The sequence below is a fragment of the Lepisma saccharinum genome, chromosome 22, assembly GCF_977018435.1.
Source record: "Lepisma saccharinum chromosome 22, izLepSacc3.1, whole genome shotgun sequence".
NCBI classification, from domain to species: Eukaryota; Metazoa; Arthropoda; class Insecta; order Zygentoma; family Lepismatidae; genus Lepisma; species Lepisma saccharinum.
This window is the reverse complement of record NC_139250.1, coordinates 53,676,086-53,691,532: the sequence shown is the minus strand read 5'-3', so window position 1 is coordinate 53,691,532 and position 15,447 is coordinate 53,676,086.

The window sequence follows — 15,447 nt, the reverse complement described above, 5'->3', positions numbered from 1 at the left end:
CGAGTTTCGTTCCAACGTGCCAGAGGAATGTTTCCTGCTTTCTGGACACCACGATTCGATATCAACGTCATGGTGGGAACGCTAGCTTTTCTGCCGTGAGACCAGTACGAAAATTCGTTTATCTGAATCGTGCCATCGAGGAGAAACTTGTAATACGGATGATAAGGATGTAACATGTACAGTTCGTTACCTTCAACGAACGTGGAGATTCTCTGTTGATTGGGTACGCTGTTGATTTCTATGGCTTGCAAGTAGAACAATTTGGCGATTTTAGTGTCGACGCTGAGCAAATTACTGTGAACGTGTCCAAGTTTATTTTCAATGGGCAACAAATGCTCGACTATGGTATCCGTTATGGCAGAAAATGACGGTTTGATTTTCACTTCCACGTTCAACTGCTTGTAGTTTTCGTTCAGTTCTTGCAATTTGGCACCGAAAGAGTCCAGCGTCGATTCCTGCGTGGATTCCAGCACTCCAACTTGATCTCTGATGTTGACGGCAATGTTCTGAAAGTTCTCAACTTGATTCAATTTCGAACTTTTCTCGGTAAGATCGTTCACGATGCTTCGCATTTCGGTAAACTGCGTGTGAAGATCCATGACGCTCTGCGAAGTGGGCAACGTCGACACCAGCGAAGTAATTTCATCTCGAATCTGTTCCCCGTTTGCCTTTTTCCGTTTATAGTCATTTCAGCATTCGAGATATGTTCCTTTTCAAAGCGTGTAATTCTTTGGAGGTGGAGAGATTGGCTACCGTACTTTCGAGATCGCTCAATGAACTTTTGATGTCACTCGAATCGGATAATGCCGTCACTGCCGTTTTCAATTTTTCCAAATCTTCCTTCGAAGGCACACTCGTCTGTAACGATTCCAAGTCACCCTGTATGTTGTCCAGTACGTGATGAAAATGAGCAAGATTCGATTCCACGTTCAAATTTTCTAAATATTCAATTTTCTGCTGAACCGGGCTTAACGTGTTTTGAATACTCGTCAACGCGCTTGCTTGAACGTGAATATTTTTAATTTCTTCGTTGATCAACTCCAAAGACGCCTGAAGCGTAGCGATGGTGGTTTGAACGTGTTCGAAATCTTGATAAGCCTCCAATTGAATTTTTATGTTCGCAACGCTTTTACTGATGACTTACAGTTCGTCTGACGATGGTAGGTTTGTCATTGTATCTTCCAAAGTTTGTAACTTGGATTTAATTCCTTCCAGCGTGCTGGTGAATTCTTCTTGTAATTTAGAAACGACGACATGCAAGCGTTCTACATCGATATCATTCACAACGGTTTGAAGTTCAGAGAAATTATTTTCAATTGCGGAAGTTCGTTCTTCGATTTCGAGTTTCAATTTTTCCAAATCTTTCGATTGAAATTGCTGTAATTTGGCCAAATCATTTTGAAGCGAATCCACGCTCAACTGTATATTTTGAACGTTGTCGTAAGAAGGTACATCAACATAATTTTTTATGAGTGTTTTCAGTTCGAAATCAATTTTCAGAATGGGGTCGAGACATTGCGTTTGGAGCGTAGCGATTTCCGATTGTAAACTATTGTTTAAGGTCTCCTGCAAAGCAATCAAATCGCTTCTCAACTTGTTAACTCGAACGTCGAGCATAAGAATCTCTTCTGCGTGGTCTACAAGCTTGGTGTGGCCGAAAATGTCGTTAGGCATTTTTTGTTAACGGTTATATATAATAGGATAGGTGATTCGTAATTCTACGAAGAGAGGAATGAGTTTGTCGTAATCTCCGAGGAGTTTCACGTAAAGATAATCGCCTGCAGACACATCGTACGCCATGTTAGAAAGCATTTTGTCGTGCTTCATTTGAAAAATGTTTTTGCCGGTAGGAATTTTGATTTCGCCTGCGTTCTCCGGATTCACGATGATTTGAAGTTTCCCACCGATCGGAATTTCGTAAAAATGTAAATTGTTCTTGAAGACGTAAAAAATCTTGCCGACGTCGTCGTCCAATTTCGTCCAAATGCTGTTGAGGTGAATAATCAGTAGACCGTTGAGATTGGATAACATGGAAGGTAGAAATTAATGATCTGGTATGGACGGTGCAGTTTCCATGATGATCTGTTTTATTGAAACCGAACAAGTTCATAGGAATGCTAGTTATTTAAGGATACGGTCAAAGTTTTTTGTAATGACAGTCAAAGTGTGTTTTTTTTGTAATGACTAACAAAGTGATTTTTTTTTTGAGTTAGTGAAAATTGTTGTTGTTGTTCATGGACATTTGATACATTTTTTACTTACTTCTAAACGATAGTGACCCCAGGGTAAAGTATGGATCCCACACTCGAGGATACACCTCTTATCGTCAGCGGGATCCAGCGCAATTTTCTTAACTTTGTTTGTGGTGAGCACGTGGTCTACGCTTTGTATCCTTGTCTCCAAACGTAGAATCCTCGACTGTGAATAGAGGCAATTGATGTAATCCTCGAACACAAGCTTGTTTTTCACGGTATTTTTACCAACCCTTTTGGCTTTTTTGGTGATGCTGGTCTCTGTTTTCACCACACACATTTTGGAACGTAAGCCGGCGAACTCCAGAATGATTTCTCCGTTGCATTCATCCTTCATTTTACCAAGCACTTTTTTATTGCGAGAAGGGAGATCAAATCTGTTTGTTTGAGGGAAGGAAGATGTGTCGAAATGATCAATCATTTTCGGTTGTTTCAAATTGTTGTTGAGGTCAGATGTCTGTACGGAATAAATAAAACTGTCCGTGTCCGTGTACAAAAGTGTTATATTTTTATTATAGAAGGGTTTCATGACATTATAATGAAATTCAAACATATGCAGTTTAGATAAATCCAAAACCGTCGCCCCCACTTAGATTGGTTTGTTGAACTTGATTATTTTTTTTCCATCACAAACAGGGCCAGGTGTTCATCATATATATTTCGTGATTTGAATGTCGTCGATGCTATCAATTTTCTACATTTATTTGAATCTGGAACTAATCTCACGTCCACGTGCTTCCTGACATTCTCCACTGTTTTTCCGTAAACAGCATTATTCATGAGTTTAAAAAAATCTTTATCTAAATCTGACGTGGCGCGTGTTCTATGATACGTATTTTTTTTCAATGTAAGGTTTTAACCACTCGGAATGTTTGAATTTCATTATTCTTCTCACATTTATTACTTGAACTCCCTTCTCAATTAAGAATTGAAGATTTTTGTAATGGAGAACGTCTCTCTCTTTCCTATCCAATGTTAACAGAAGCTTACGTTGATTTGAATCAGGCGTACATTTTAGTTCGTATGCAGGAGGTAGATCTTTGAAGTAATCGTGTAGATGGTCGGGGAATTCGAGGTCCACCTCTATAAACAAGCCAATTTCACAGTCGTTGAAATTATTAATGTTAATGGAAATGGTATCCACCCATTCGAACCCGCCGTAAGGAAGTTTTTGTATCATAGCATGTCCGTATAATTTTTTTGCATCCACATAAAATATGTATTTCGATTGTTCATTAGGATCGTATTCTTCTGTCATGTGAACGTTATTTGCTTTTGCATGTCTCTGTACGCATTGCACCATTCCACCTCGTATCCCCCTCTCGATAAAATATAACATGTCCACGTCCGGTATCAAGTCGAGTTTTATTTTTGTCTGTAATAACATGGCAGACCACGCTAAGCCCGAGAGACCGTAAAAATATGCAGGATCCAATTTGTAAATATTCGCCGACGTTTTCCTGAATGCTTGAAAAACATCCGCGAGTATTGTCACGTCCAGTTTTAAGTAGGCATCTAAAAATCTCATTTCCAGAGTTTCGTTTGTTCCCGGAATCAATACTCGCTTGCTGACACTGATGTACCTTTCTTCATTCTCTGCTAGAATATTTATTTTTTGTCTATCATATCCAAGATTCCGAATTAAGAAATGGAAGTCGTAACCGCCGCCATTATGAAGGTATATGGGGACAAACGTAGGTTTTTGGATCTTTAGATTACACGTGTTACAGATTCCACCGATGTAGTTTCCGGTGAAGTGATTATGGTGAAATACTTTCCGGTTTTCGTCGGTGAAACGTTGATCGCACACCGGACACGTTTCAATGTTATTGTGAGATTGAAGTTCATCGCTGGATAATGGAAGCATTGGTTTCGATTCGCGTAAGAGGCTGCCAATGGTCTCAACCTCTTCAACCATCTTTTCAAAAAATGTTTGATTACGTCTGGTCCTCGGTAAACATACGGTTCATCTATCCTATCCTGTCGCACAACAACATATCCGAAACTCGAGGCTTCGTGCAACTGATACGGTGTTGTGGAAGAAAGTTCGGGGTCTGGTTTGCAGTACGACAACGGTTTGAGAAAAGACTCAAAATCAGCAATGATGATTGCGGGATGTTCCAACAATGCCTTATGCATCCTAAATTCTTCTACCTCTTTTGATTTCGGCATCAACATGCGAGTCGGTCTGTTGTCACCGCAATAAATTTTATGTTCGGCAAGTTTCTCGATAGCAATCTGACGTCCGGTGTAATTTTGATAATCGACTTGTTTTTTATCGTTGAATGTGGTTATGCATCTCGGGCAAACTTCGATGTTGTTTGCATACTTGGTAGTTTGACTTCTGACCAAACGTGATAGTGAACGAATGAGACAGTAATGGTGAACACTGTCGTTTGAAATTAGAAGAAAATTAATCACACGAGCATCATCATCGTCGACATCGCTTATCCTGACGGGATGCACGACATGTTTATCCAACGTATAGGAATACACGTTGATGATTAAGCGTTTTCCTTCTGCATCTCGTGATCGTGTTTCGAATTTTGATATATCAGAAATGGTCATCGGGTATTCGATGCCAGACATTACACTTTCAAACTCGGACTCGTATTGTTTGTAATGTCCAACCCACTGTGGATTATTTTTGCAATAAACAGGATGCAGTGCAGCCAATATACACCAAAGGAAACACTTGTTATCGCTGTTCTGTATATTTAACACAGCCCTCTTGTGTTGAATGTTCGGTGGAAGAGGAAGGTAGCTGGAAGCGCGAAGAGGCGAGAATTGGTTCACGTAAACAGTTAACGTGCGAGGACTTCCACACAGAGACCATCCCGACCCTTTAGCCTCGAAATCGTCATGTTTCTTAACCAGCTCATTGGTAACTTTATAATAGAAGTTGTCTAAATTTTCGACGTCAGCAAAATAAAGAGTCTGGTTTTTTGTACTATGATAAAAAATATTCCTTGTGCCATCAACTTTCTCGTATTCAGAAAACAGAACGACGTATACTTTTATAGAGTTGTTTTCAAGTTTATCTTTTAAAATATTTAGTACAGATGTTTTCGTTTCATCCAAGAAACTAAGGATGTCAGGGCCTGGTTCTGACTTAATTGAAAAATCCTGGAGTTGGTCGTTGAATGCAGATCTAATTGGTTTGCGTTCATTAGATAATTTAATTTGCTTGGAAGTGGAAGCTTCCGTTTCTGAATTATCGATTTTCCTTTTCGATGCTTGTCCGGTCGATGGTTTGCAAATTTTGAGGTGTTTACTTAAATTTGCAATGCTGATCATTTTTCTACATCGGGCACAAGGCTTAGAAGGTAACGAATGATTAATTGTCGAACCTGTTTCGCTACATCTTGCCCTGTGCTTGCTAATATTAGTTTTAGATATTAATTTTTCGCAAGTGACACATTCAGTTTTTACATTTTTACGATTGAAACTGGTGGTGGATGCCATTGCTTTCTCCAATATCACAGAAATCAAAAAGTCTAGTATATAGCGATACAATTTTCAGGTATGTTATTTATATAGAATTTCTTGGCTGTGAATACAAAAAGGCACTATCAACCCAAAATTCAATGAGATTCTATTTACTAGGAAAAGTACTTAAAATACTTTCAAACTTAAGATAATTGATAGAATATAGCTTAAAAATATGTTAAAGGACAATAGTTGTAATTACGATATAATTTTCAGCTATGTTATGTATATAGAATTTTACGGGGCGAAATAGAAAACGCACGATCACGTCAAAATTCAATCTGGTCGAAATTACTATGAAAAACCACGTGAAACACCTTTAAACTTGAAATAATAGATGGTATGTAGCTTCAAAGAAAGTTAAATACCTATTTTGTTTTACAAAAACGAGGAGCGCTGCGACAGGACGTCCGTACTTTTCGGCTGCTCTCACGACACTGACTGATCTGCAGTGTATGCCGTCTTATATAATAAAAGCGCTGACCGCTTGAAAACACCTGTAATAATTAACCAATCAGAAGACGCCACGTTAGATATGACTCATCACATTACGTCATAACTTGTTGCAACATGTTGTGTAATGGTTTACTCCCTTATAGTTAATACAACGAAGGGCATTAGATATGAGTCATCACAATGTTACTTAATAACTTGTTTCAAAAACGTTGTGCAATAGTATACCCTTATAAGTAATACAATTAAGGGGTGCTTAATATGAGTCATCACAATGTTACGTAATAACTTGTGTTGTAGGCTCCACGTCATCGCCATGTTACGCTCGCCAATGTTTTTTTTCTTTCTAATTTTCCAAGTCCATTAATTGTTTTGTTAAGTTGTGTCACGTAAGATTGTGAGCCTCATTTATTAATTGTTAGGTTAAGTTGGGTCACGTAAGATCGTGAGCCTCGCCATAGTAAATCGAAGGGCTCATACTTTACTGTTTAGAAACGCTCCAATTACCCTTCTACTCTAAAGTAGGTCAAAGCACGTAGAGGCTCTCGTGTAGTTTAGCACGTAATAAAAAAATGCAAAATACCCCGACAACGTTTCAGCTACTAGGACCTCATTACCATGAGCCTCATCCTAGTAAGCCACATACACACCTGTTCTTCGTATTGCATATGCTAGTAAGTCAGATGACATACTGGGAGAATCACATTTCCCACAATGATCCCACCACAACAAACGTCGCACATGCTAGAAGAAACAGGATCAGGATATTTTATGCTGAATTTACGGCAGCCTGTATGCAGTTATAGGCAAATCATTAAAAGAGCGCTCTAATATACAATGATTTCTCCTACCATGTACCCTAACATGCAATTTAACATAACAAGTAAAATTTCGATTCGTCTATATATACCCAACAAAACTCAGAAACTGTCATACGCGAGAGCTATATTTTGCAACAACTATAATTACCCAACACTAGCAACAAGAACAAAAAATTATATCAATTACTTGGATACTATTAATTAGTTACTTTAGATAATATTAATTATTAGTTTTCAGTTGTAATTAATTTTCAAAAAAAAATTAATAACATGTTAGGTGATGATAACCAAGTGCAAAAAGCATTGAATTTTTTTTACACACAAACAAAGCACCACTTAGTTCACAAAACATCTAACAGATGGTAGATAGTTACATGTTTCTATCACCGAGTTCAGATGTTTACTCATTGATGACTCCGTCGTTGTCGTCTATCAAAAACCTAAGTACCTTGGAAACAGTGAGAGTTATCGAAAAATCTGCCCTTGTCGATTTTTTATTTTTTTTGGTGACGTAGAGTACGCGTAGAGAGGTCGGGTTAGTGTGTCGGTCGAGTCTCGGTGTCCTCTGTCCTCCCATACCAAAATAAACATAGGTCGTCATGGAACCAAAAATTTTCCGAAAATTTTTTCCAAGTCCTGCGTTCAATTGCAAATATCTCGAATTTTTGACAAACAGAGGTGTCCCATAGGACAAAAAAAACCTACAAAGACATGGACATAGACATTACACATAGACATAGACATTAGACAACTTAACCGGGAACACGAGCCCGGGGACAGGGATAGGACCCCGGTAACCTAACTTAACCTAACTTAACCAGGAACACGATCCCGGGGACAGGGATAGGACCCCGGGGACAGGGTTCCAGGGACATAGGTAGGACCCCGGGGACAGGGGTCCAGGGACAGGGGAACCCCCGGGGACAGGGGGGTGGTCACTCCTCCGCAGCGATGATCGAATATTTAGACAGTGAAACAACAAACCCGTCAAACTCGCTCACTCAGGACTCATGAGATCCTTGAATCCCAGCCTGCAGACCAGGAACATGAGCTAAAGTAAGGGGCCATTATTCACACTGAAAAACTATCGACCAGAACCGGATTCGAACCTATACCACACACACATGATGTCAAGAACGAGTGAACGTCTTAACACGCACGGCTACGGAGGAGGACCGAGAGAGGTCGTGTATAATTGTTCTTTTATGCGTCCACGCCACATGAAGGGAAAATCGGACCGAGACTTTGAGCCAAAAGGGAAAAGGGAAATTTCGATTAAAAATACCACAATACCGCAACTACAGCACCGCTAATAATGCTGCTTTTACTACCACAACTAATTATTATTCTATTATGTCATTTGCTTAGGTGAAGGGGAAAAAATGGTCCAAAAAGGGAAATTTTGCCCCTTGGGAAGGGAAATTGTTCCCTCATAGTGTGGCAACACTGCGTCCACGTCGCCGGTGGTGACATCTAGTAACAAACACTAGAAATATTTCCACAGGTATCGTCTTCATGTTCTCGACTGAAATATTAAAACAAACACGGAGTCCAATGTAAGTTAGTTCGGTGCGTAAAAGATCGCAAATAAAAAAAAATGATAGGTTAAGTTATATCACTGAAAAAAAAATCGTAAGAAAAAAAAGGATAGGTTAAGTTATATCACGTAAGATCGTGGCATTCGTACCAAGTACGAGTGGGAAAAAAAGAAAATTGTACTAAAACATCGCTAAACGCTAAAACATCGACAAAAAATTGTCAAAATATGTCAAAAACTGATATTCAATTGATAAAAAAAGGTAAAAAAGAGAGCTCGTACCAAGTATTATTTTGAAACAATATGTTTACACTACTGTTATTATTACATCTAAAATTATTTTAATTATTTCGCGCCATTTATCCAGACCTTGTTGCAACATTGTCTGAATATCTTTATAATTTTATAATTTTTCCAGGCACTATATGACATACATGCATTCAAGTGACTTCGACACATTTCTTGTCTTTGATTTTCTTTTAAATTATACCTTTCAAATCATTACTTTCCCCTTTACACCATGCACCATTAAAGTTTTTATCGAACCTATCTTCAAGCAACTAGCACGGTTAACAATAAACAGCCTATAATATAGATAAGTAGCATAACCAAAGTATGTATATTTTCTCTCCGGTTTTAGTGCAGCGTATTAATTATAATAATAATAATCGGATGTTGAAATATTCAGGTAATGAAGGTTTCCTTCTAATCCGGTAATTCAGTTTCTATTATTCTAGTGCGTGACTTTTCTGTTTGCAGATGTAAGGGCATAAAATATATTTGTTGAAAATATATTTTAACGCCGAAATGAAATCTCTTGTGAAGTATCGGTCATTCTTAATGCGCCTCGTGTGCTCCACCGCACGGCGGGAGGTTGCGGGGGAGTTACTTACGCCACTGCCGATTTGCCTATCTACGCATAAAGTAAACTTTAAAAATCAAACTCTTTTGAACGGCCGTAAAAAATTGCACGATTCTCTCTCTCATGTACATCGGTATTCACTCTTGTATATTAAATCAATAAATTATAGAAAAATAGATAATACGTGGTTACGGCAATGTCATGCCTTGAGTATGAGATAGCATAGGAGATGGACGGATAGAAATTATAAATACTGTCGAACATCTAAGCCATGTAAACATTTATTTGCACACTTCAGTAAATACGAAAATATGTGTAGCATTAGTTAAAAATGCATCACAATTGTAATACAGTTCCCTTGACAAAAGGCTAGAAATGTTTACTGGATATATCTATCATCCCTGAAAGAAATGATTCATCCTTGTAAAAGAAAGATGCAATAAGTTTGTTTTGGAAGAATGTTACCCCATAAAATGTGGTTCCCTTGGAGACATGACCAGATATTTTAAGGAGTGTGTTCCGCTTTGCTTTGATTGAGTTCTACTTCTAAGTCCACTTTATGAACAGATAGGCGAATCTGTGCTTATAACTAGATCTACAGTTTAAAGTCGGATCCAAACCTTAATGCGACTACCCGGTATCGAACGCCTTGCCGACGACGTTATCACCAGCATCACGTTGGGGATGTTTGCGACGGTCCTGTAAATCAGCACAATATAATTATATGTTTATTGAAATTACTAATTTCATATTATACAAGTTAGTTTATAATAACAGTTAAAAACAATGTATAAAAACTACTTTGTACAACATTATGTTTTTTGTTATTTATTGCTCTATACGCTGCAATGAGGTAATATTTGGAATTCTAAAGTTGCTATAGCAACGAGAATCAGTAGTCATTTTGTAGCAATGGATGTAATGGAATTGGAAATAGATAATAGTGAACTACATATTGGTCAGTTATCTTACTAATACATAGACCCATAGAAGTTGTACCTTCACCTTCGCGTTATAATTCGAAATATTTATGAACGAAATGTAATTGTGCAAATGAGTTACACTTCTGAAATATGAATTTTTGATCCAGCTTTTTGAGATATGATCACTCCATGGGAAAACGAAGTCTCATATTAGTGCAGTGGGATTGAATTTTTTTTTAAAAGTGTACTTCACTTCTTGCTCATTTGTATATGTGTCTATGAGAAAACTTTAAATTTTAGTTGAATCATTTACGAAGGGTTTAATTGTAACAAATGAAAGAATCCCCGCTGCTTCTCGTTGTCCCCATATCATTCGTCTCCTCTATTTTTCATCATTCTTATCTTTAATCGCCTCCCAAATACGAAACTTATATTTTGTGTAATATTGTCACAGAGTACTACATCCAGCCGACATCTTAAATTTATAAAACTCTTTTTGTTACATCTTCGAAATCATTTAGTCCAGTAAAGAAACGACATTTTACATTCCACCCCCCCTTTCTCTTATTGACAAATCCCACTGTTTAACTGCACTCTCGTACTAAACAAGGGGCTAGTTGTTTCAGATAATGCAGGAGAAGTACTTCACGCCGAAGGAGGGGTGATATTGGTTGCCTGCTTCTATATTACGTATTTACCTTTCTTTCCAAAAGCGACCATATGTTATACGAAAATGTTTTTCAGAGTTTAGGACAGGGACGTAGCTAGGTTGATTGAGTTTGTTGGGGGGGGGGCGAATCTCAGAAATTTCTCTATCAAACCATTAAGAAAAGTGGAAACAAAGAACATTATGTGTGGGTGTGTAAGTGTGTGTGTGTGTGTGTATGATCGAGAGAGAGAGAATGAGAGACAGGCAGATGTTGAATTATAAAGACCTCTCATATACATATTGCGGAAAACTAGCTATACTTAAACCTATATACTGTATTAAGAGATTTTTTTATAAAGTAGAGTCTCTAAGCTATCTGAGCATGAAATGGAGTCTAGAATGTGTTTTAATAACTTCAGAGTGGAAACCGAAACAAAAATAAACACAAACAAGAACGAGAAGGACCTCACCACACATGAGACTAGATGAGGCTATGACAATTCTAGACTCATCGCATCGGGATATCATTCCTAGGTGAAATGAATTTTTTCCTAGACATTTAAACAGGGTGCAATCTGCGATTTTATCAGAGGGGGACTCTACGTATTAGGTATACTAATAATATAATTGCACATATAATTGCTTAGAATCTGATTTTGGTATCGAATGCAAAACAAACACAACGCCATTTTAAGTTAAACATTAAAGTCAAACTGTAAGAAAATTTCATTAGTCAGATGAATGCATGAGATAAATGAGACACAGCAGGTTCTATTGGTAGATTTTGGATTAGATTCGCAAGGCCATTGAGTGAGATGGGAATGTTGGATTGATATATTTGGTTTCTTTTACTTCGCATTTCTGCCACTTTTACCTAATAGCGAAGATGAGGATGAGTGATGATATGATGGAATTGATGGACACTCACAAAAAATAACATCCATGCCCAGACCGGGATTCGAACCCTTGACCCCTGGCGTCATAGCGCGCTATGCTAACCCTTCCGCCACGGAGGCCGGCGAGGCGGGAATGTGTTTTGGATTTTTATTGCTGATTCAAAAATATTTAACTGTGACGTGCATGCTTTTGTTTACATTAAAGTTTACCTTTACACATAAACTAGAAATTGACAAGTCACCCTTAAACACACGCATGTATCTGCATTTAATACCACTCCATACGAAAAGAAGCCTTGGCCGGCTCTTCATATTGTCCACCAAAGAAAGGTTGATTGATTTAAAAAAAACCTTTTGAGCGTATGGCTTTCCTTGCTTTCTCCGAGATATGAAGGATTTAGGTTTTGTATATGTAATGATGGTACTTTCAGTGCTTGAAGAGTCATTAGGTACAGCTAAATATATAACAAATAAATGCTTTGGCAAATTTTTCACAAACATTTCAAAGTCAGACTTCTTACGAGTTGATCGGGAACCATCTCAACTCAGTTTTTTTTTTTAATACAACGCCCTATAGATGTTTGAGAAAATACGAAATACATGGCTTCTAAAAGGCATTGGATGTGGTACACATTTGCCATAAATTGTTTAAAGACATTTTTATGCGTAGGTATGGGACTTTAATATTAAAATGAACTGAACTGAAGTGGAACTCTATAAATATCATATATTAAATAATGTGGTTTCTATATCCAGTGGGTAGGAGATGATTATTCCTGGTTGGGGAGGCTCAAGATACTCCTCACCCCCATTAATCTCAACCTGCATTAAAATTAATACATGTATCTTTGTTCGCAATTTTCACATTTCAATCTCCTGATTTTCCGTTCCGTTAAATCCAAATAAGCCCAGAACGAGGTCCAGAGCTTTATATGTTTCAGAATTGTTATCAGGTTTTAAAATCTATTTAAAACACAACATAAATTCTAAGAAAAACAAAGAAATAATATATTTATGCACATTTTGCATTAATAACAGGACATTCGTGTGTGTTGTTCTAAAATAGAATGTTTCCCATGGCTTCACATTAATTTGGAGGTTGTCCAAGGGGTCCGGACGATAAACGATGATTATTTCCGCTGAATTTATTGGAAGGCAAGGGATTTGGCTCATACGGCTTTGAAGGGTTCCAAATATTTATGCACAGTACTAATGACAATATCCATAAAATATTGATCAGCAACTTCACTTTTTGTTAATTGGATCTATTATATTGTATTTTAGTCTTATGTAATAATGTATGGAATTATGCTTCAGAATTCTAATTGCATAGAGGTTTCCTTCCATGTAGGGATTTTAGGATGACAGTGCTGCTTATTAGGCTCCGAAATATGGGACATTGCCAATCATTCCATTGTGTGGAAGACTCGAACAAGTTCGAGCAAGGGGAAGTGGTCCGATGCAGCACTCTACTATCGGATAAAAATTATAGATACTAGAGTTTAGACTGCAAAATTTAACGAGTAGACCTACAACAAAACAAGTTAAATCAAAATTTAGCTTACTAAATTCTGCATTAATCTATGCTAAACAAATTTTTTCCAGTATGCCTTGTATTTCTTAGCGTTGTGAGAACGAGAAAAGGGCCTTTTTTTTGAGTTTTCCAAACGATCGCTCATTTTGAAATTCTATAAATCAAAAAACAGGTTGTCCGACCGTGATGAAATTTTGGTATGGTGCATGCAGTTAAGTGAACATTTTTTTTTGTGCGTTTGTTTTTTTCTTGTGTAGTGGTTGTTATGTGTTTGTGTGTCTTGTGCAGTAGTTTTGCTGTGTAGTGTATGAGTTTGTCTTGTGTAGTAGCTGTGCTGTCTAATGTGTTTGTGTTTGTCTTGTGTAGTAGTTGTGGTGTGCTTGTTTGTTTGTGGGTTTATCTTGTGTAGTAGTTGTGCTGTCTAGTGTGGTTGGGATTGTCTTTTGTAGTAGTTGTGCTGTCTAGTGTGTTTGTGTTTATCTTACGTAGTAGTTATGCTGTCTAATATATTTATGTTTGTCTTGTGTATTATCGGTGGTGTGTATGTATGTGTCTTGTGTTGTAGTTGTGCTATCTAGTATGTTTGTGTAGTAGTTGTGCTGTCAAGTATGTTTTTCTTGTCTTGCGTAATAGTTGTGCTGTCCAATTTGTTTGTGTTGTTCTTGTGTAGTTGTTGTGGTGTGTAGTTTGTTTACGTTTATATTGTGTGGTAGTTGTGGTGTGTTTGTGTTTATATTGTGTTATAGTTGTGATGTGTTTGTGTGTGTCTTGTGTAGTAGCTGTGCTGTCTAATGTGTTTGTGTTAGTTTTGGGTAGTAATTGTGCTGTCTAATGTGTTTGTGTTTGTCTTGTGTAGTAGTTCCTCCATTCATATTGGGGGTTAGGCGTAGAGCTGACAACTCTGCACTGTAAAAAAATGTCAAGAAACAGCAATATAAGGCCATGGATGTTCCCAAGGTAAAATATTCCGGAGGTAAAATAGTCCCCCGTTCGGATCTCCGGGTGGGGACTAGTTTGGGAGGTCCCTGGACTAAGGATAAGATCTACATTAGGAATAAGGATATTAAATTAGACACCTGGAATGTTCTGAGCCTTTACCGGTCTGGGACATTTCAGTGTACAGTTAATGAGATAGTTAAGTATAAATTAGATGTAGTAGCTATCCTGGAAATTAGGTGGCTAGGAGAAGGGAATTGAAAAACTAAAAATTATACTTTTTTTCTATGGTGGTACTGAAAATCATAATTTTGGAACAGGTTTTTTCATAAATAATAGAATTATCTCGGCTCTTAAAACAGTAGAATTTATTAATGATAGGATATCATATGCAGTTTTACTTGGTTGGTGGTGTAAAATTATTTTAATAAACATACATGCACCAACGGAAGATAAAGATGATAATACTAAAGATGATTTTTATACAGAGACAGAACAGGTCTTTGATAAATTTTCTCAGTATGATATGAAAATTCTGTTAGGTGACTGTAATGCACAGATTGGCAAAGAAGATACATTTAAACCCACGATTGGTAAAGAAAGTCTTCATGAAATAAGTAATGATAATGGTATAAGATTGATTACTTTTGCAACCTCAAAGAATTTAATTGTGAAAAGTACCACTTTTAAACATAAAGATGTCCATAAATATACCTGGTCTTCTCCAGATGGTAAAACTTCTCCAGATAGATCATATTCTCATTGATAAGAGAAAGCATACTAGTATAATTGACGTTCGTACACATAGAGGTGCTGACTGTGCCAGTGACCATTGTTTAGTAATTGTTAAATTAAGAGATAGACTCTCAGTGATAAATCATAAGCAACAAAATCTAACAGTTCTAAAATTAGAAAGAGGAAAGTTTACTGATGAAAGAATTAAGAAAAATTACCAAATTAAACTGTCAAATAGATTTGATGTTTTGCAGGATTTAAATGATGATGAAAATATAAATGAAACAGACGTAAATAAGAATTGGGAGCACATACGTAATGCAATAGAATCAGCAGCTAAAGAAAGTATAGGATACCATA